Genomic DNA, 22,969 nt, shown 5'->3' with positions numbered 1-22,969 from the left:
AGAAGAAGAAGAAGAAGAAGAAGAAGAAGAAGAAGAAGAAGAAGAAGAAGAAGAAGAAGAGAGGGCAGGGGGAAGGAGAGCAAAGGAGAAAAATAGGGAGAGAGAGAGAGAGAGAGAGAGAGAGAGAGAGAGAAAGCAAACATTTATTTGTCAGTAAGTAGATACTCATTTTGCTCTGTGTCTAGCCTAGACAAAGTCTAGCCCAAGGCTACAAATCCAGCTAGATAGCCAAAATGAGCAGGCCCCAGGTTACTGAGGAAATCTGGAGCTACCTAGAGAACAGAAACTGAAAGACTGAATAAAATAGACTAGAAAGTAGGAGGAAAAGAACAATGAATTTATTTGAAGCCACAAGAGGAGTGGATGGAGGAAATGGTGATGCTCAACCCATGGTAGGGGGAGGGGAGAGGGCAGGTTTAGGGCAAACATGAGATCTGTCTTCAAGTATTTGAAGGCTGTCACATGGGGAAAGGGATTACTAGGCTTGTTCTGCTTTGCCCAGGAGTGCATAGGTGGATATTACAGGAAGGAAGGTTTCGGCTCAGGATAAGAAAGCACTTTCTAACAATTAAGATTATCCAAAAATGTAATGGAGTTAGTGAGTTCGCTACTGTTGTTTAGTCCTGTACAAGTCTTCATGACCCCATCTGGGGTTTTTCTAACAAAGATACTAGAGTGGTTTGCCATTTTCTTCTCCAGCTCATTTTACAGATTAGAAAACTGAGGCAAACAAGGTTAAGTGACTTGCCCAGGGGCACACAGCTAGTAAGTGTCTGAGGCCAAATTTGAACTCAGGTCTTCCTGACTCTAGGCCCTATCCACTGGTTATCTACCTACCCTTGAGTTTCCTATCACTGATCTTTAAAGATATTCAAAGAAATTGATGACGATGTGTTAGGCGTATTATTTGTAAATGAGATTTCAGCTTTGGGTGGAAGTTAGACTAGATGCCTGTCCTCTTCATTAAAGACTATTAACAATAAATCTCTCTAAAAAGCAGGAACTGAAAGCTTGCCTTTTGTACCATAATCAAGTTCTTATTTTATAGTACACTACAGGTTTCAGCTCTCCAAGTGCACCAATGGCAAAGCAAAAGAAATAACTGCATTTTCTTGCTGCAGCTGGAAAGAAGGCACGGGGGCCTGAAAGGGAGAAGCCCCAACTAGCCTCTAGTAACCTCCTCACCCATCCAGTTATGAGAAAGTACATTGCAAACATTTTCATTTCACTTTGGCAACATAAATCACATGAGAGACAGTCATCTGCATTTGGCTTCCATCCATGCAAGCAAATTCACAAACTAAAAAATGTAAAATAATTCTCTATAAATAAAAGCAAAACAGACAAAACACTGCTAACTAGCCTCCTTAGCATATCATAGAATTTACCTGCTCTTCTCTCGAGGTATGTTTTTCTCCAGGCAGCATCAGTCCATCTTGCTGTAGCTGATGTAACAGTTTTCTTTCAAACTAAATGCCATCTAACTCCAACCTAGCAAGCTGTTACACTATTCCATACCCCACAGGAATTGTGAAGCAAATACCAGGTCCGCTGAACTTTGGCTCCAGAAAATGATCACTCTCATGATGACATTTTAGAGGTCTCTACAAAAATCACATATCCAAATGAGATAAATCCAGTCTCCCAAACGCAGTGTGTTAGAACAAGGAAACAAACAGAGCCTGAGACAGCAGTGAATTACAAATGGCATGCTAATTACCAGTCTACATCCAGAAATAGCTGAAGACTGCAGGATTTTTTTTGTTGTTAAAATAACTACAGCCTTTATTCTAGGGTTGGGCAAAAGCATCTAATTTATTCAAATTCTTAAGCCTCTAAACATAAGCACATTTCCATGCACTTATTTGGGGGAAGGGGTGGAAAGAGACTTTGGGTAGGGGGTCATCAGAGACAGCTGAGATGATGCCATGAGTGTGGAATTATCACACAGTGATATTCCAATACAACCAGGGTGGCAAAAGGTAAGGCTGTCAGAAGGAAGAAGGAACCTTTCTTCTTCTTTTAGTCTTTTCACAGGGGCAGTGCCAATAGTCAATGCTTTAGGGCAAAAAGGGAAAAGAGGTAGAAGTATGGTTAAGTTTCTTTTTTAAAAATTCACATTTTCAATACTAGAGAATGTTCAGATTTAATTATTTTAAAATAATAAACAAAAAGGGCAAAATAGCATAACCAATATCATCATTCCAAGGAATCACAGAATCCTAGATTTAGTTATTGCTGTTGTTCAGTCACGTCCGACTCTTTGTGACGCGACTCCATGTGGGGTTTTCTTGGCAGAGATACTGGAGCGGTTTGCCATTTCCTTCTCCAGCTCATTTTACAGATGAGAAACTGAGACAACCAGGGTTAAATGGTCACACAGCTAGTAAGTGTCTGAGACCAGAATGGAACTCAGGAAGTTGAGTCTTCATGACCTCAGGCTCAACGCTCTATCCACTGTGCCTACTCAGCTGCCCTCTTAGATTTAGAACTGGAAGGGAAGTTAGAGGCAATTAGGCCCAACATCTCATTTTATAGGTGAGGAGACTAAATTTACCCAGAGACTTAGCCAGAGTCATACAGCTAGCAAGTTTCTGAAGCAGGATTTGAATTCAGGTCTTCCAATTTCAAAGTCCAGCTCTGTCCACTGCATAGAATGCTTTTTGACCCCTTACAGGTTCTCTGCTAAGTGCTATGTGTTTTACTAAGATTAAATTCAAGTTTTCAAACTATGAATGGAGACAAACAGAAGAACAAAATCAATGAACTTGACAGAAATAAGTATACGCTCAGAGCAAAGACAGCATTGATCTTAAGTCAAGAGATTTGATTTCTAGTTCGAGCTCTGTTAATAATTTGCTGTGTAAGCCTGAGCAAGTCACTTCACTTCAACTTCTCTAACCCTGAAAATGAGGAATTAAATGCAGTTATATAAAAATCATAGAATTTTAGAACTGGAAGGGACCTTCACGAACAATTGGCCCCTCTCCCTCATTTTACTGATAAAGCCCAGAGAGGTCAAGTCACTTCCTCCAAACTCATGCAGTTAGATTAACACAACTGCAGGCTGATCCAGATGACTGGGGTAGAAATGGCATTTCGACCCAGCTAAGTATGGAACCTACTAAGGTAGACTAGAAAGAGCTATTAACTTGTAGTCACAAAGCCTGAGTTCAAATCTTGGCTCTGGTACTTAATAGCTCTATGAATTTGGACGAGTCACTTAACCTATGTAGGACTCAGTTTCCTTAACTGTAAAATGAGAGGATTGGACTAGATGATCTTTCAGGTTTCTTCTAGCTCTAAATCTATGAGGATCTGATGATCCTATAACTCCATTACTCTTTCTGGTACACAAAGCTGGATTTTTTTAGTATGTAAAAGCCAGGCATTCCCTTCCCTCTTTAGAAGGTGTAATCAAGCCATTGTAAGGTATGGAGATGACACCAAGAGAGAGAGATGCCATATTCCCTATCCCCACTGCCAGTCAAGTCCTTGTTTTCGTACCTCACTTTCCCATACCCAAGAGAAAACTAAGAAACTGGAAGGTTCTAAAAATGACTAGTTTTTCTTTGGAGAGAATCATGGGAGCTGAACTAGAAAGTCCCACAAAACCTGGCACCCGCCTTCATTCATTAGAGCCCTCCCTTGCTACCAAGAAGCCTACGACCGACCTGGGGAACTTCATTTCCTCACAAAGATTGTCTCTGTGCCACCAGATCCCAGTTTACCATTCATGTTCCCTGGGCACTGCTGTGTGCTCTGGTCCCCCACCATGACCATCTGCTCTGGAAGAAATTAATGAGCTCTCTGACTGGAGAAGTTTGCCTCTGTGGTAGGAGAGTCAGACCAAGGGCAGGCAGGCAGAAGGGGAAGTGAGGGATGAGATGGAGGGGGATGGGGAGGAAAGGGAAGAGAGAAGAGAGAAGCCTGCAGGGCCTAATCCTCTGGCAATATTCACTGCCTGAGACAGATCATTGCACAAGCTCTGACCTGTAGGGAAGCATCTGATGAACCTTAAAATGTGGCTCCCTAAAGATGACCTGAATAAAGGAAGTTGAGCCTAAGGGAGGGGAGGATTCCACAGAAGCCAAAAAGGCTCCTTAGAAGTCTGGTTGCACTGTGCTTCTTTTTCCAGATGGGGATGGTGGGGAGAGAGAGACAGAGAGACAAAGAGAGACAGAGACAGAGAGACAGAGACAGACAGAGAGACAGACAGAAAGACAGACAGACAGAGACAGAGAGACAGAGACAGACAGAGACAGAGACAGACAGAGACAGAGAGACAGAAACAGAGACAGAGAGACAGACAGACAGACAGACAGACAGAGGAGAGGACCTAAAGCAAACAGGGTCATATTTGAATTTGACAATCAGATTCTAATTGAATATTCCAGATCTGAGTCTTTCTCTCTCACATTTACTTCTCAAATTCTAATCGTTTTGGTCTTCACATGAATAGCTCCAGGTGTGACTCTTAAGATTCTAAGTTCCAAAACATAAAATAAAATAAAATAAAATAAAAAAGATTCTAAGTTCTGGGGCATACCTGGGTTTGACCCTGTAATTGAAACTTATCGCAGAAGAGGTAATCTGTGCCTAGCACTCATCACCTTTCCTTCTTACATAGAGATGGTAGTAGTATTTACTACACATGGTGATGTGAGGAAGGAGCAGGAGTTTGGGATTGCACTAAAAGTCCTAAAATAAGGTAAGTAAGACTCTCAAGAGTGGCAAAGTAGTATAATTGACACGAACCCTAAAGTCAGGAAAACATGGGTTCATGATCTGTCTCTGGCACATACTAGCTCATACATGATCATGGGCAAATCAATTAATCTCTCTAGCCCAAGCAACTAAGACTATACACTACTCATAAGACTCTAAGTTACACTTGAGTTGTATATTAGCATCAGTAAAACTCCTAGGAGTTCCCTACACCAATGACCTGTGGTCACAGTTCTAACCACCAGCCATCACTCCACAAAAAAGATGCTTAAAAAGATACAATTTACAAAAAGTCATCCTTCAGTAAACTGAACTAATCTAACAACTTAATGAATGTGCCATTAACCTTCTGTAGCCACAAAAACCCTTTGCACATAACTCAAAATAGTTAGATGCTGAAGATAATCTGCATACCCTCTATACGCAAAGTCTTCAAGTCCCACAGTGACCCATCCATGTTAGCTGGAACCTTGTAAATCTTCTTACCATTTAATAAAAATGTCTCTAACACCTTCCTTAAAGGAAAAAACAACACACCCTCCTTAGAATGTCTGGGTGCTACATAAAACCATGACTCTCAGCTAAATATTTCACCTTTATGATAATTTCAGAAAAATGTTAATAACACTCCATAGTTATTCCTCTAATACCTCAAGGATGGTATTGTTCATTGAGGCCATGCATGCAACACAGCCTCATGTGCCTGGGGCTTAAACAAAATCAGGTTATGGAAATGTAAAAATGTTATGGAAATGTAAAAATGCTCAAGAAAATCAGAAACAACACTACCTAACAATTCACTGTTTCTTTGAAACATTTTAGACCACTCTCCAGACTCATTCATTCAGCAAATATTTATTGTGGGTTAAATCAAGGTCTGCTCCAAGATCCCTGGTCACCACTCTGTCTACTGTTGGATCTTAAGAATATTTTCTTTTCTGAGAAATAGTTTCCCTGACTCTACTTGATAAATTCCAAAACTTTGTTTCCCATCTTCTCTTGATATTACCATTATAATCGATCGATAAACATTTATCCCAAGAAGACAGAAAGCTTATTTGAGTCCCAATCCCTGCCCTCACAGAACATAAAATCTAGAAGGGGGATAAGACACAAACAAGATATTTATAAAACAAATTATTAGATTACAAGTACATCAGATAGGAGCTGAACAAAGTGCTGTGGGAGGCCTAAGGAGGGGCAAGGGAGGTGAACGTCATTACTGATGAGAGATTAGAGGAGGCTGTATGTTGGTGGTGGCATTATTGAGTTGGATTTGAGTTGGGATGGATTGAAACCTAGCAAGAAAAGGCACAGGAAATAGCATTTGTACATGTCAGGCGGGAAAGAAAATGTAACTTAAGGGAACAAAGAGTAGTCTAGTTTGTTTTAAAGTTTTAAACAGTACCCAGTAGGCAATGAGGAGACACTTAAGATTTCTGAGAATAAAAGCGACATGATTTCATCTATGTAACAGGAAGAGTAATTTAGCATTAATATGTAGGACAAACTGGAGAAGGAGATAATGAAGCATGCAAAGTCTGTTAAAAGGCTGTCTGGATAATCTAAGCTGGCAGCAAGGAGGTCCAGGTAGCATTGCAAATAGAGAAGACCGCATGGAGATAAGAGCAGTTGCAGGCAGAAATTGGTGACAGCTTAACAGGAGAGATAAGCAATTGAGAAAAGTAAAAAATAAGATGAAAGTTTTAAACATGGGAAACTGTATGAATGGGGGATGCCACTGACAGAAAGAACAGAGTCAGAAGAAATAGTTTTAAAAGAAAAAGATAATAAGCTTGTGGGCATGTTGAATTTGAGATAGTGGTAAAAACAAAGGTGGACTCCTGGGATTCAAAGCACTGCACAATCTGTGTCAAACTCCCTTCACATATTCTACACTTCAGCCAAAGTAGGCTACTGGCCCACTCTCCATCTCCCATTTCCGTGTCTGCACTTCCCAGTCCCCCTTGCCTGGAATGAACTCTCCTTCTCTCTCCTTACCACCATCCTCCACCATGAAATTGATCTTCCTCCTCTAACTCCTCCGACAGGCATTTAGCCCTACTACCACACCTTTGCATCGAGATGCATCTATCTTCAAATCCCTCATGCATAGCACAGGGCTTTCATATGAAAAAATATTTGTTAAATTAGCTACCCTAAGTAGGCTATGATATCACACATTTAGAAAGTATGTGCCCCTATCTAAAGTATGACTTTGTCCAGCTTCTAGGCACTTAGCCCAGGGCCAAGCACATAGCAGGCATTCAACAAATTTTTGTTGAATGTCTGATGGAATGACCTTTATTAATCAATGTAAATTCTTTCTAATTCTTGGTTTAGATTATGCAAAATAAATTGATAAAGGAAGTAAACCTACAAGGGACCTCAGAAATCATCTAACCTACTCTTTTTAGAGATAAGGAAAAGGGAACTGAGAGAGATGAGTAAGTGACTTCCCTGTGGTCACCGAGTGGCAAAGAGTAGAGCCAAGATTTGAACCCAAATCTTCTGACTCCAAATCTAGGGCTCTTTGAAGTGTACCACAATACGTCTCTTTGGCTCCCTATTTTGTAAGTTCAAAAAGTCCATTTAACAAATTTACATAAAACAAGATTACCTCTGTTTCTTTAAAAGCAACTTCTACCTTATAGCCAAACAATAATTATGAAATCAGATAAAATCAGCACAATTCTCTCCTTCATAAAAGAAAATCCCTTTCCTGAATTCAAAGTATATGATATTTTTGCTGCACACTGGGACTGTTCTAATTAATTGCCTCTTAACTAGTCTCCTTGTCTCTTGTCTTTCACCTCTCACCTGCAGTATGCCAGATTAATCTTCCAATAGCACTACATTGAACAGTCTACTGTTCTCAGAAATTTTAATGGCTCCCCCGTCGCTAATGAATGAAGCCCACACTCCTTAGGCTGGCTGTCAAGTGTCCCAATACTCTGACACACACTACTTTTCCAACCTTATCTCCCACTATCCCACTTCATGCACCTACATTCCAGTGTAGGGCTGTTTGACAATCCCCAGCACACCTTCCCTTTTCCTACCTGCACACCTTTGCTTAGACCATTCTCTCTACCCACAATGATGTTCCCATTCTCATACATGCCCATCAAAATTCTACCCATCATTCAAGGCCTGATTCATATACCACTTCTTCCACAAAGTCCTGTCTATCCACCTAGCCAGATATAATCTCTACTCCTGATTCCTACAGCTCTTTAAACTTCTCTTAAAGATCGTTCTATACAATAAGCCTTCATTAAGTACTATATGCAAAGTACTGAGCTAGTTGGGAGTAAAAAGGCAAAAATCAACAGTATTCCTTCTCAAGAAGCTAATTCTAATGTAGGGGATGCAACATGCACACAGATAATAAATACAATGTCTATATAAAGCAATGGAAAGCAATTTCAAGAGGCAGAAAGCACTAACTACGAGATCAGGAAAGATTTCCTACAGGAGGGGACATCTGAGCTCTGACCTGAAGGAAGCTGGGGGTTCAAAGAAGTGAGGCTGATAGAAGGATGGAAACTGAACTCCAGGCACAGCCTGTGCAAAGGTACTGGGGCAGGAAATGGACACAGCATAGAAACACTCAATTACAGGCATCTACAGGATTTAATAAGCCTAGCAACAAACTGTAGGTCTGCCGTGCACAAGGCTGGCTTAGCTTGGAGAAGCATGTCATTTAAATCATGGTAGAGTGATGAATTTTTGGTGATGCTAACTCTGAAGATCTTACACTGAGTCGCAGATGAGTTGCTGTCAAGGGAGGTAGTGTACATTGATGATGTCAAACATCACTAAAGTTATCTTTGATATCTATGTCCGTGATTTATCGCCCTAATAGACTCTAAGTAACATGAGAGTAAGAACTCTCTTATCTAAAATGTGTATTCCCTTCCATGCCTACTATGGAGTTCTACACACAATAAGCACTCAATACATATATTCCTTGAAGGAAAGAATGAATGATTTAAAAAACTAATTGATGCAATAAGACTTAGTGCTCAGTCTTTCTATTAGTCAACACTAACCCTACTAAATAAATGACATCATCAAAGACATATTAAGCTATACATCAAGTTTAGCACAGTTTCTGGCATATAGCAGATGCTAAATAAACGCTACTGATTGAATGACTGATGCCATTTCTAACCTACCACCTTGTATTGCACCTCCTGTTCACACCATCTTCCTACAAAACTGAAAACATCTTAAGGACAAGGACCAGGTAGTATCACATCCCCTGGAATCCCATGTGGAGCCTACATAGACTAGGGTTTTTGAGGTACACTGGAAACAAAAGAAAGATGAGTGAAGCATTAGAACTGCAGATGCTCAGGGTGGATGGAAAGAAGATAGAAATACTACATGCCTAATTTGCTTCTGTTTTCCCTACCAAGGAGATTCAGACTGGGAAGGGGAAAAGTGTTATCAAGGCATTGGTTATCAGACCCATGAGGAGATAAGAGAACACCTAACTATCTTTGATAAGTCTGAGTCACTTGGCCCAAACAAAATAAATCCCCAGAAGGATGATGAAAGAGCTGGCAGATGTTACTACTCAGCTGCTGTCAATGATCCATGAAAAGTCACAGACAATGTGAGAAACACTGAAGGACTGAAAACAGGCAAATGGTGAATGTATGTATGTTTGTAAATATCTATATCTATATATGCCTATAGATGTATATGTTCAAAAAAGGGGGAAAAAACATGGAATCTTCAAATTAAAGAAGCCGAAGAACTTGACTGGAGAGGCAGTGTGGAGCAGTAGTAAGAGCACTGGATTTAGAGTCACAGTGTCTGATTCCAATATTAACTGTATTTATTCACTGTGTGACTATGAGCAAATCAAAGTCCACCTGAATTAGTCAAAAAAGGAAGAAGGAATACACAAATACACACACACACACACACACAGACTTGGCTACAGAAATACATTTCAACCAACAAGGAAATAGGAAAGAAAGAGAAGGGGGGAGGAGGAATCTAAGAGAGGATAAATTAAGGGAGGGATTAGTTCTAGGAAAAAAACAAACTCTAAAGAAAGATGCACAGAAATCTTTATAGCTCTTTGAGATGACAGAGAATGGGAATCTGATGGGGTGCTCATAAATTGAAGAATAGATGAACAAGTTTTGGTATATAAATGTAATTGAATACTAACTATTATACTAATCTCTTATCAGTGTAATAACCAACTACAATTCCAGAGGAATAATGATGCAAGCATTCAACCCGTTTCATGATAGGGAGGTGAAGGACTCAGAATGCAGAATGAGGCAATATTTTTTTTTGATACGGCCAATGTGGAAATTTATTTTTATTTACTACACATTTTTGTAATGGGTTTTGTTTTTCTTGTGTACTCAGTTAGGGTGGAGGGGTAGGGTAGGAGGGTTAGAAGGCAGATATTGACTGATTGAAATAAAATTTTAAAATTTAGGTGAATGGAAGTGGAGGCAAGGAGTATATAGATGGCTCTTTCTAGGAGGCTGGCTGTGAAAGTGAGGAGTAATATAAAAAGTGCTCTTCTGATCCAAACTAAACCTAATGGAGGAAATAGTTTTTTCAACAATAACTATTTCTTTTTTACAACTCTCTGTACTAGATATGCTTTAAAAGACTGCATAGAAAGGAAAATTACATTATATAATATCAAATCATATTTCCCTGACTTTCATTATAATTTCATTATAATTTTTGAGATACATATCTCTTTTTAAAAAAAAAAGCAAGAGGGGAGGCCTCCAACATATTTAAGAACTCTTGAATTCTTATCAAAACACATCTTAAAGAATTAATCTGTTATTAGTCTTAACCTTTATAGTAAGACAGAGTTTGATGATGTCTTTTCTACTCCCTAGAATATAAAGTACAGTGCCTCAACATAGAATGGGTACTTAACAAATGCCGAATTCAATTCAGAAAGATTGAGTGGAATATAGCACAGTAAATGGAGTAGATGGGTAGTGCAGTGGACAGAGCACCTGGTCTGGAGTCAGGAAGATGTGAGTTCCAATCCCACCTCAGACACTTTCTAGCTGTGTGATCCTGGGCAAGTCACTTAACCCTGTTTCCCTCAGTTTCCTCATCTGTCAAATGAGCAAGAGAAGGAAATGGCAAACTACTCCAGTATATTTCCCAAGGAAAGCCCCAAATGGGGTCACAACAAGTCATACATGACAGAACTCAAAAAAAAAGCACAGTGAAATTCAAGCCCATGCTTGAGTTCAAGATATCCAGTTCTAGTCCTTATTGTCACTAATTTGCTATGTGACCTTGAGCAAATCATAACCTCTCAAAGCCTCAGTTCCCCCATTTGTATGAGGATGATCTCTGAGATCTTTTCTAGCTCTAACTTTGTGAATGTACGTCTTCTGCTTCTGTCTAGCCCAGAATCTTACACATAGTAGGCATTGAACAAAAATGAATTTAATTTTCTAGTACAGTTTTTATTATAATAATAATAGCATTTATATAGTACTCTTAAGTTTTACAGAATACTTTACAAATATGTCATTTACCCTCACAGCAACCCTGGAAGGCAGGTGCTACTATTATCTCCATTTTAGAATTAAGGAGGGGCAGTTAGGTGGCGCAGTGGATAGAGCACTGGCCCTGAAGTCAGGAGGACCTGAGTTCAAATCCAACCTCCAACCAAACACTTGACACTTACTAGCTGTGTGACCTTGGGCAAGTCACTTAACCCCAATTGCCTAAAAATTTAAAAAAAAATAGAATTAAGGAAATCGGGGCAGGCAAAGGTTAGATGGTTTGCCCAAAATCACACTAGTAGGTGTCTGAGGCAGGATTTGAACTCTGGTCTTTCTGACTCCAGGTCCAGTGCTCTGTCCACTTTGCCACCTAGCTGAATTTATTTCTTCCACACAAGTGAAATGTACAATTCTGCCCCCACCACCACCACCATTCTCTCCTCCCATGATTTTACACAGGCATTAAAAACACACAGAATAAAACAAATCCTACAGGATAGCTAAGTGACATAATGAAAAGAGGTACCAAACTTGAAATCAGAAATCCCTCAGTTCAAATACTGCCTTAAATATTTACAAGCATCTAGGAAACCCTATAGGGCAACTAGGTGGCACAATGGATAGAGTATTGGATGTGGGGACAGGAAGACATGAATTTGAATCCTGCCTGAAACACTTACTAGCTGTGTGAGCCTAGACAAGTCACTCAGCCTCTGGGTCTGTTTCCTCAACTGTAAAATGAGGATACTAATAGCACCAACTTCTTAAAGCACATCTTAAAACAATATGTAAATGCTAACAATTAGCATTAATGTTAATAGCTGTATGACCTGGAGCAAATCGCTTAAATCAATGATCTCCTAGTTGCCAAATCCAGTGGTTTTTTTCTTAAGCTTCATTCATCTTGACCTCACTTTGACACTGTTGATCACTCTCTCTTCCCTGATACTCTCTTCTCTCTAGGTTTTTAGGACACTAGTCTCTCCTGGTTCTTCTCCTACCTATGTGACCACCACTTCTCAGTCCCCTTTGCTCAATCCTCATCCAGGTCACTTACCCTGGATAGCACACAGGGCTCTGTCCTCGGTCCTCTTCTCTTTTCCCTCTATACTACTTTACTTGATGATTTCTCTCATCGGCTTCCATGGATTTAATTACCATCCTCTGCTGATGATTCACAAATCTATCTATACAGCCCTAACTTTTCTTCCGACCTCCAGTCTCAAATCTCCAATACCCTCTCAGACGTCTTGAACTGGATGTTCAATAGACATCCTAAAGTTAACATGCCCAAAACTCCCCTCTTCCAAACTTCCTTATTACTGTCAATGGTACTGTAATCTTCCCAGTCCCCCAGGCTTGAAACCTAGGTGTCGTCACCAACTCCTCACTATCTCTCACCTCCCCCCATATCCAATGCCTTCCCATGCCTGCTGATTTCACCTTTGTAACATTTCTCAAACATGCCCCCTTCTCTCCTCTGATGCTACCACCACCCTGATAGAGGCCCTCGTCACCTCACGCCTAGATGATTGCAACAGCCTGCTGGTTGGTCAGCCTACCACAAGTCTCTCCCCACTCCAATCTATCCTCCATTTAGCTGCTAAAGTGGTTTTCTTAAAGCGCAGGTCTGATTGTTTCATCCCTCTACTCAATAAATTCTAGTGGTTTCCTATCACATCACAGATCAAATCCTTTATTTGGTATTAAAGGTGTTCGTCACCTAGCCCTACCTCCTCCCTGCCTTTCCAGTCTTCTTTCACCTTATCCCTCTTCATATATTTTTTGATCCAGTGACACACCTTCCTTACTATTCTACCATCTCTTCGCTCTGGGCATTTTCTCTGGTGGAATGCTCTCCCTCCTCATCCCCATCTCCGGCTTCCCTCCCTCAAGTCCCATCTAAAATCCCACCTTCCAGGAAGGCTTTCCTAATCATTCTTAATTCTGGTGTCTTCCCTCAGTTAATCATTTCATGTTTAACCTATATGTAGCTTATTAGCACATATTTGCTTATTGTCTCACTCATTAGATTGTCAGTTCCTTGAGAGCAAGGACAGTCTTTTGTCTCTTTTTGTATCCTCAGTGCTTAGCACAGTACCTGGCACATAGCAGGTGCTGAATAAATGCTGACTAATTGGTTTAATCTCTGCCACAGCCTCAGTTTCCTCATCTTAAAATGGAGGTGTTAATAACACCTACCTCAAAAGGTTACTAAGAGGGTCATGAGATAATCAATGTAAAACATTTAGCAAACCTTAAATGGCTATATAAATGCTAGCTGATTGTAGTAGTAGCAGCAACAGTTGTGGTGCTAATCACTGTTGTCCCCATATTCTAGTTGAGGGAATTCTCACTGATTACAAAGAGCTTGACTATTTAATCAGCCACACTAACTGTTGCAATTGCTCCTAGTATCCAAGCAGAATCAACTCACTGGAAAAGCCCCACATGAATATACATTTTTTAGATAGCAGTACTCATTCCCTAGCACAAAACTTCACTATATGAATCCATCAAGAAAAAAAAAAGGATGCTATGTCTTAGGTCAACCATTCCCACACCCACCCTTCACTGGAGGGCCCATGTTGTTGTTGTTCAGTCATTTTAGTTATGTTGGCCTCTTCGTGACCCCATTTGGGGTTTTCTTGGCAAAGATACTGAAGTGATTTGCCATTTCCTTCTCCAGCTCATTTTACAGATGAGGAAACTGAGGCAAATAGGGTTAAGTGACTTGCCCAAGATCACACAGCTAGTAAGGGTCTGAGGCCAGATTTTGAACTCAGGAAGATGAGTCTTCCTGACTCCAGGTTAGGCAGTCTATCCCATTTAGCAAAAATCAGGATGATACATTCTGACTTTGTCAATAAATGTTCTAAGTTGCTAACGGGCCTTTCAGGGTATTTAAAATTCATGCCACTTTCACAGATTTTTTAAGTTTACAAATTATAATGTATACATATGTATATTACTATTACAATGCCACCTCTGGGTGTAGTGTTGATCCCAGGTTTCCAAAGGTTCTTCTAGCAGAGAACAAGCTTCTGTAAGTACTTCTGCAAGTATTATCAAATTGCAAAGGCTCCATGTTAGATTGTGGTGATGTTTCCACTTGACAAAAGAATAGTAACAGTAATAATAAACAGATAGACAGATAGATAAATAGAATCAAATATAAAGTCATAATAGCACAATAATGGCTTTTGCCAGGATTATTTCTATCTGAACATCACTGAAATATCTTTCACAACTTTTATGTTCATTCCCTTCTCTCCACTCACACAACCACCTCCCTTGTATAGATTCCTGGACTTCATACCTGGATTATCGAAATAGCTTTCTGATTAGTCTCCCTGCCTAAATTTGCTCCCCACTTCAATCCATCCTGCACTTAGCTGTCAAATAGATCTTTCTAAAGCACAAATCTGACTAGGTCACATATACCACATATACCCCCCCAATTCAATAAACTCCAGTAGCTCCTTTTTACCTTGAAGAGCCAATGTAAAAATCTGTTTGGCTTTTATATCACCCCTTCCTATCTTTGCAGTCTTCTTACACTTTACCCCTCCTCCACATACACGTAATCCAGAAACACTGTCTTTTTTGCTGTTCCTTGTATACTATACTCCATCTCTTGCCTCTGTAGTTTTTCACTGGTCTTCCCCCATACCTAAAATGCTCTCCCTCCTCAACTCTACCTCCTGATTCCCTGGCTCCCTTTAAAACTCAAATTCTACCTTCTTCAAGAAGCCTTTCCCACTCCCTACCCTCTTCCCCTACTCCTCCAATCCATCCAATTTATTCTGTATATAGGTATGAATATAAACCACTATGCATATGCTGTACATAAATATATACCAACATCTATGAATATATGCTACATAGTTATATATAAACAACTATGTACATAGGTGAAGTTTTTTTCTTACAATCTGGGGAAATACTTATTAATTAAAACTATTTTTCATAGTTTTATAAAGAGGTTTGCTAAGAAGGTTGAATTGACCTTAAAAACTTCAGGAAGCCCAAGGCTTCACATCATTCCTTATAAAGTCTCAAGCTCTCTGGGCAGGGAGGCAGGGGCTGTGTGCAGGTAGTTTACAGGAACTAAACCTGAAGAAATGATTGTCGGTCCTTAGGCAGGTTTTGGAGGAGCATGTGGTAGCTACTGGCTCAACCGAACAAAACCTAGATTCCTGTGTGAGCTTCATTCTCTCTCTACCCCTCTCCTCTCCCCAGCCCTTCTTCATTAGAAAAGTAAGTTAGAAAGTGAGATCCCTGAAGGCAAGAACTGGGTTTGTATCTTTGATTCTCCTGAGCATTCTTTGTATCTCCAGTGCTTAGCACAGTGCTTGCAAATATTTCTTGTTTTGATTTGAAATAGAATCATAGATCTGAAAATGGAAAGGGCCTTAGAGACCACCTAGTCTAATATCCTCACTTTACAGATGGAAAACTGAGGCCTAGGAAGGTTAACTGTCATGGCCAAGATCACATAGGCAGTGTCAAAAGTGGCATCTGAACCTGGCTCCTCTGACTTTAAAAGTCAGTGCCCTTTCCACACTGAAAGAATTATTTTATAATATAAAATCATTATGTATAAATATGTAATAATATATAATATATTAAAATATAAAATGAATAGCATAAAGTTATGCATATAATATAATAAACATATATGAATCATACAAATATTAGCATAATATGCTAACAACCCATATTTTAGATAACAAAATCCCTTAAAATTCACAAAGGTCAATGAAAAACATGAACTACACAGATTTTAGACAGGTTCTTACCAATACATCAAAATAACCTGATCACATATATCCATATACACACACGAACATGCGCATGCACACATCTGACCCTAGAAATTATGCAGTTCTGTCTATAACTAGCCCATCTTTAAGCTGACTCCTACTCTCAATGGCCATGCAACAAGACAACTAACACCTTCTCTCAGAACTAGTGGATTCTAGACCCCAGAGCTACCTCAAAGGGACTCTGCTCACCAATAAATACTAGGAATCTTTAGGAATAATAAAATAATAGCCATTCTGACTTAAGTCATTTCATGTGCAAGAAACTACCTCAATATGTCCATTCTTACTTTACAATATTGAATTGAAATCACTTAAGGTTAGAAAGAACCATCGAAACAATCTGCCAGCCCAGCCTTCATTAGAAATAATTTAGCTTCTATTTAAAGAGACATATCACTGAATTTATGGTAAATGAATTCTCTGATAGACCATAAGGCTGTAGAAGACTTGTCTCCCAGAAGATATACAGATAGAAGCATACATCATTTCTAATAGCATCGCCGATAAATGATTGCTTGGATGCAAAACAAGCATGGCAACATCTAAGAAAAAAGTCTGGAAGCAAAAGGACAGATAGACAGATGAATATAAATATAGATATAAACACACATATACATATATACCCATACATATACACACATTTATGTCTATGTGTACTTGCATATACATTTCTGTATCTCCACATTTACATGTCTACATATGTATATACACATACATACATATCTATATGTATGTATATATCTGGAGAGAGATGATGATGATAGAATATTACAGATGCAGGGATATAACATATATGATATAGATATTGATATCAATATAGATGTAGATGTAGAGATAAAGATATAGGTACATAGATTAGATACCTATATAGATAGATAGATATAGATATAGATGTAGATGATATAGTATAGATCTATACATATGAGTGCAGATATAGAGATAGAGATACAGGTGTAGACATAGATAGGTATAAGGTACACAGATAGTGATACTGAGATATTGATGCTGAAAATCATGACAGTTGGAATTGGAATACAACTGAGGAATAAACAAGCTCCACTCCCCCATTCTGCATATGAGGAAACCCAAGTCCCAGAAAGGGCAGACGCCATTCCAGATGATCCAGGAAGTTGGGAGAAAGCTGAGATATGAGTGGAAGTCCTCTGCCTGTATGGACACTTCTCTTTCTATAGTACTGCACGTGCTACCTCTCGTGATTTGCTCTAAGAAAAAAGGTCACATATCAGTCAATTGGGGAAACAGAGTGATGGGCAGAATATATTGTAGGACAGCTCTGAGACTACTCAAGTCAACTAGCATTTACATGATTGGCATATATTTGCATAATGTATGCACAAGTAGAAGTTCCCATTCAAATAGATGTAATTAAATAATTTCAATATCTGCTTAGAAACAGTGGAAGAGAGGCAGAAGGTATATCTCTTCAAACTACAAACAGCTAAGCCTCACCAAAAAAACTAAGAGCAATTTTTCCCTCTAGCAAAAGCTGCATAACAAGGGCCTAGAAAGATTGATTCTCTCCATTCTCATACTCAGACATTCAGGTAGACAGTCCCCCATGAATCAGACTGATCAAAATTTCCAGTCTAATCTAATTCAGCTGGCTCCAGGTAGGCAGAACCTAGAACAGAGATGTACAGAGAATGAAGAGCCTCCCTTCCTATTTCTTCAAAGACATCTAACTTATTAACTAATAACTTGGAGTTTCTTAGTGGGTAATATCTGGATTTAAATGAGTACAACTTCCCTAATAATCTCTTTTCTTGTGGGCTTATATATCTACCTCAAGATTTTGGTTTCAGTGATGTACATACAAAGAATTACTTCCATACTGACACCCAAGCCCTGGAAAAACTGAAGCTGCATTCTGGAATGGCCTAGGTTAGACAATATCTTACCTAGGCCTTGAGGTGATTCCCTTTTAAAGCTTGTCTTACTATAAGGCAGTCCTGACCCAAATTTCTAGGATGGCTCTGTAATTCCTATAGGCCCTAATAACCTGGGCCTATAGTTAAGGTGATAGTAGAAAAAAGTTAGGATCCAGTGGTATCCTGAATTCTAGTCTGAATTTTGCCACTGTCAATATATTTCCTTAGGCAAATCCTTAACTTCTCTAGGCAGAGTAGTAACTAGCAATTCTGGTATTCAGGGCAAATAAAAAGAGGTGTACCCTCATATCAATTTTTTTAAAAATTAATTCAAAGAGGAGAGCCCTGTAGATGGATACCACTCCACGGGAAAGAGAGACAGAGAGAGAGAGAGAGAGAGAGAGAGAGAGAGAGAGAGAAAGAGAACCTGAGCCCCCAGAGGGGAAGACCCAGTGACAACATGGACCACTGCTGGTAAGGCCAATGTGACAGGAGGGGAGGGTCCAAGGAAGTATTCACCTAAAGTATAATCACCAAAATCCAAAAGTATGCCATCTGGTAGCTTCTTATTTTTGCCAATTATTCTTGCTAACTAAAATCAGTCAGAAAGAGTCTAAATGCTATAAGTACCTTCTGAGTTTCTATGCCCTTGACAGCTCCATTAACTCTAACCCTAGTTGTATCTTTGGGCCTTAGTTCCCTTATTTGTATAAAGAGAAACTTGAACTAAATGATTTCTAAGTTTTTTTCTAACTCTAACATCCTCTGATTCCAAATGGGGGGAAAAATGTGGCGGAAGAGTTAGCATCCCAAGGGATGGTGAGATAACTCATTGACATGTCTAGATTCCAACCCAAGACCCTCTTTATAATAACCAGAAAGCAATGTGCTAATAAATCACATGAAGAAAATAAGCCCTAAGAAAGCTCCAAGTTTCATGCTCAGTGTCTTTAAGTTATGTGACTTTCCTTTGGTTGATATGCTTTACCTGGAAACCCATCTTATCAGAGGCATAATAATTATGGGCCTTACCATCTTCATTATGCTCATTCTATTCAAATCATTCCAGGATCAAACTTTGCACATATAGTCTCCTCCCAAAAGTCATTCTTTTTCCCTAGTTCACATTATGAAGAGAACCTCTCAAATCTAAAAAGCTGAATAATTTCCAAGAGTGTTCTAAAAGCTTAAAAGGATATTTGAAATTATATATATATATACATACGTGTGTATATACACACATATGTATTGTATATGTATAAATCAACACACATTTTTTTCTGACTTACAACCCACCAAAAGTCACTTGATCATTTGAATACCGAAAATAAGCTGATGGAAAAATCACTGAATTCACAGAACTTTAGCTTAAATTGGTAAGAATTTCAACGGTCCTGATGCTGATAATAAATGTGAATTTGCATCGGGGTAAAGGCAAAATCTGCTGAGAACCCTTCATACTCTTTAAGTTTCCCAAACAACAACCATAGAAAACTGATGCCTTCTGAAAGCTTACATTATGTACATCCAGTCTACTATCAGCTAATTTGTAAACCGCTTGTGGACGGAGACCAGATCGACTCAGCCCATAGCACATTGCTGACCATGCAAAAGGATGCTAGCCAGCATTTTTCTTAAATAAATCAGAAGATGATAAGTGGTTTTTTTGAGAATATTTTCCAAAATTTGATCTGCTTAATTCAAAACGTAGCATAAATAGTGATACCAAGAAATCATAAGGCAGCATTTCCCTGGGGGGAAAAATAGAATTCACTAGGCTATAGATTATTTATATAATATAAACCATGTACTTTCCTTATAAATTCTAGCCATAGAAAAATTGTTTTTAACAATTTAAGTTTAAGAATGTCTAAAAACTGAAATTCATGAAATAATGCATTTCTATTCCTCAATTTTTTTGCTTATATTAAGAAAAAAAATACTATAATGCATCAAATCTATACTGAATGAAGTCTTTCGTTTCCCTTCTTCAACAAAGGAAGCTGGTGGCTTCCTTTGACACCTTGAGAGCCTAAAGAGTTTACTTCATTAGACTTCCTAACAATAAAAAATATATAATTGATTTTACATCCAGGTGCTCCCTACCAGTAGCAAAGAAAGTTCAGCTGATGATTTTACTATTTTACAAGTATTCCCCACTCCACCTCACCCCACCACCACTTTGGAGTTCGAGAGCTCATGTCACTGTCGGTAAGTGTAAAGATACCAGCAAATAGAGACAGGCTGGGGTAAAGAAGGAAGGAGGCAAGAGATATATCAAACTAAAAAAGATATCTTGTCCTGAGGGGCTGTTTTGCCATGACTCAAAGGTACAAATTCATAAATAGTTGTGTATTTTTAATACTCACAAATTAAAAAATCAGCTCAATATGTAACCCCAAGAAAAGAAAATGCCATGTGTCTTATTAAAAGAGGAGGAATAGGGTGCAGACACCCTGCTTTGATGATCATATCTGGCACACACAGGCACGTTCCTCTGACCTTGTGCCTTTGTGGCCAGTGATGGCAATCCTTTTGCATCTGGCATCTTCTTATGTGACCATCTTAAAATCTTAGCTGCTGAGGCTTAGTTTAAATCAGATGAGATTCAGATTAACAGATAACCAGCTAGTCCATTTTACCAGTCTACAATGAACACCCTCCATTATGGTTCTACTCTGATGCTTAAAGGTGACCCTGAATACTTAAAAGGTTATGCCATCAGAGTGTAAGTTCTTGCAGAGACTAAGAAGATGAAAAGGCCCAGGAGTGAACTCAGCCTGTCAATGGAGGATCAGCCTAGCTAAGTTGGAAGAGGTTCAGGACCAGTAGACTAATTTTAGGGGTCACACTAATTCATAAAGCAAAGAGAGGATGTATTCTTCCCCTCAATGGAGAGAACAGACACACTGATGAAATCATGGCTCCTTGAAGGACTGAAATTAGTTGAGTATACCCACATGTTGAATATTAAGTTTATTATGTTCTGACTGAATGTTTTATTTACTGTTGCCCACCTGGAGAGGGCTGATCAAAGTAATAGCAAAAATAAGAAACAACAGATATGAAGTATCTTGCTAGTAAGCCCAGAGGAAACATACAAAGATTAGATACCATGGGGCTTCTGCCCTCATAAAATTTACAATTCTAGTAAGCTTGAATGAAAGTACCTCTTGGTGTCTTGCGAGGCAGTGTGGTCCAGTAGAGAGAGGGCTTGTCTAAGAGACAAGAAGACCTAAGTTTAAGTCACACATCTGTGTGTAGATAGTGTGAGACAGATGTGGTGGGAATCTGGGCAAGTTAATTAACTTCACTGTGCCCCCCACAACTCTCTAAGATTGTAAGGTGCATAGAAGGTACTGATATGTATTGGTAGAGAGAGCTTCCTCATCTGAGGGTGATCTATACCAATGAAATCACAAGTTTAGTTCACATCACTATTCCTTGATCTTAAGTGCCCTTGTGATAAATACTTGGTGAGGCACAAAAGAAATGTGGCAGTTTAAAAATAATCATAATCCAAATTCATTACTTAAAGGGTCCTACTTGCTACCTGAAGAATTCAAGTTAATGAGAATTTTAAATCTCATTAATCACTCCAGCCAATAGAGAATTCTTCTAAGAAAAGGTTGGACATTTCAGTATCCTGTATCTTTTCAGGGTCACCTTTCTCAGAAAAAGTCAAGCAAATACAGAAAAAGGTGAAAGCTGATGTAGAACTTTAAAAAAAAAAAAACAGAAGGACGCTTAGGACAATGAGGTAACTAAACTATGCAGTTTCTGCAAAAACAATCATGAAGCTACTGGAAATTCTTATTGATGCCAGAACATTAATGTGCACCTGCAGAAAACTTGACAAAACAAAATTTGGGCAACAGACCACAACAGCCCCTCTAAGATCAAAACAATCATTCCAAGTCACTGAAAATTTGCATGTGGGAATTAGCCTAAAAATCTTGTGCACCCAGCCGTGTCAATATTTCCACACCAATTATGGAATTAGTGAGAAGAATCCAACTCTTCTCTCATCTCCAGTGACTGCATGAGATTTTACCAACCCATTTGAACCAACCTAGACCCCTGAACAGTGAAGTTTTATTTTGGAAAAAATGCAATAATAAATTAATAATGTTTCTAATAGTTTTTTTATAAACTCTATCCTCTGAACCCTAGAAAAATACAGTTAAAAAAAAAGAAAGATATGCTTCATATATTCTGATCAACCATTAATGAAAGGCAATATACATTGCCATTCCTACAAAATGGGTGATCAGGTGGGCAATTTTACAGACTAAAAAGTTGCTACACTTTCCTTGGCATATTTGCATTTGTACAAATCTACATAGTACTACAAACTATTTTACTACTAATCTCAACTGAAGCCATATTATGCTTATACTGATGCTATACGTGAAAAATGTCTTCAATATTTCATTTAATTTCCTATTGCCTCTATTTTTCTACCCAAAATGGAAATAACGTTCCAAGACATCTCATAAGGGAGCTGTGTAGATAGAGATACAGACTATGAATTAGATTAAGCCTCCTTGGAAGTAGTGTGCATCTAGGCTGCAAAGTGTTGGGCCTGAAGTCAGGAAGACTCATCTTCATGAGTTCCAATCTGGCCTCAGACACTTACCAGCTGTGTGATCCTGGGCAAGTCACTTCGCCCTCTGTGCCTCAGTTCCTCAACTGTAAAACGAGCTGGAGAAGGAAATGGCACACCACTCCAGTATCTCTGAGTGGGACAAGACTGAAACAACCAAACAACAGCCATCCTTGGAAGCAAAGCAAATACAACATGAAAAATGAAGGTGTGACTGCAATTACTTTTATGACTCATATATTTGAGGGCATCTCATAGCAGATTCATTACAAACACTACCTAAGAATATTTAAGTAATCTGTTGTTGGGAAAGAAAACTCCCAATGATATGGCAAGTGTTTAGGAGTAGGGCCTTCTGAATTCTTGTCAAAATATAATAGAACCACAGCTCTGTAA

At 38.9% G+C, this 22,969-nt stretch overlaps 1 protein-coding gene across 6 annotated transcripts in view; it reads right to left on the bottom strand.

Moving 5' to 3' along the window:
- Positions 1–22,969, bottom strand: part of LDLRAD4 (low density lipoprotein receptor class A domain containing 4) — a 589,056-nt gene that overhangs the window by 440,376 nt on the left and 125,711 nt on the right. Inside the window, exons 1-2 of one of the 6 annotated variants that reach the window (XM_027852451.1) lie at positions 3,675–3,814; positions 1,389–1,604 (exon numbers count right to left, since the gene is read on the bottom strand). The exons of 3 other annotated variants lie outside the window; for them this stretch is intronic. The gene's annotated coding sequence lies outside the window, so the exon portion shown is untranslated. Of the gene's footprint in view, positions 1–1,388; positions 1,605–3,674; positions 3,815–22,969 lie in introns of those variants that run through there. 2 more of the 6 variants (XM_027852452.1, XM_027852454.1) reach the window with 2 other exon arrangements.

This window comes from Vombatus ursinus, unplaced genomic scaffold (genome assembly GCF_900497805.2).
Source record: "Vombatus ursinus unplaced genomic scaffold, bare-nosed wombat genome assembly UNPS02009573.1, whole genome shotgun sequence".
Classification (NCBI taxonomy): domain Eukaryota; kingdom Metazoa; phylum Chordata; class Mammalia; order Diprotodontia; family Vombatidae; genus Vombatus; species Vombatus ursinus.
Note: the sequence above shows the minus strand (reverse complement) of the source record. Positions and strands in the feature narration are given on the sequence as shown.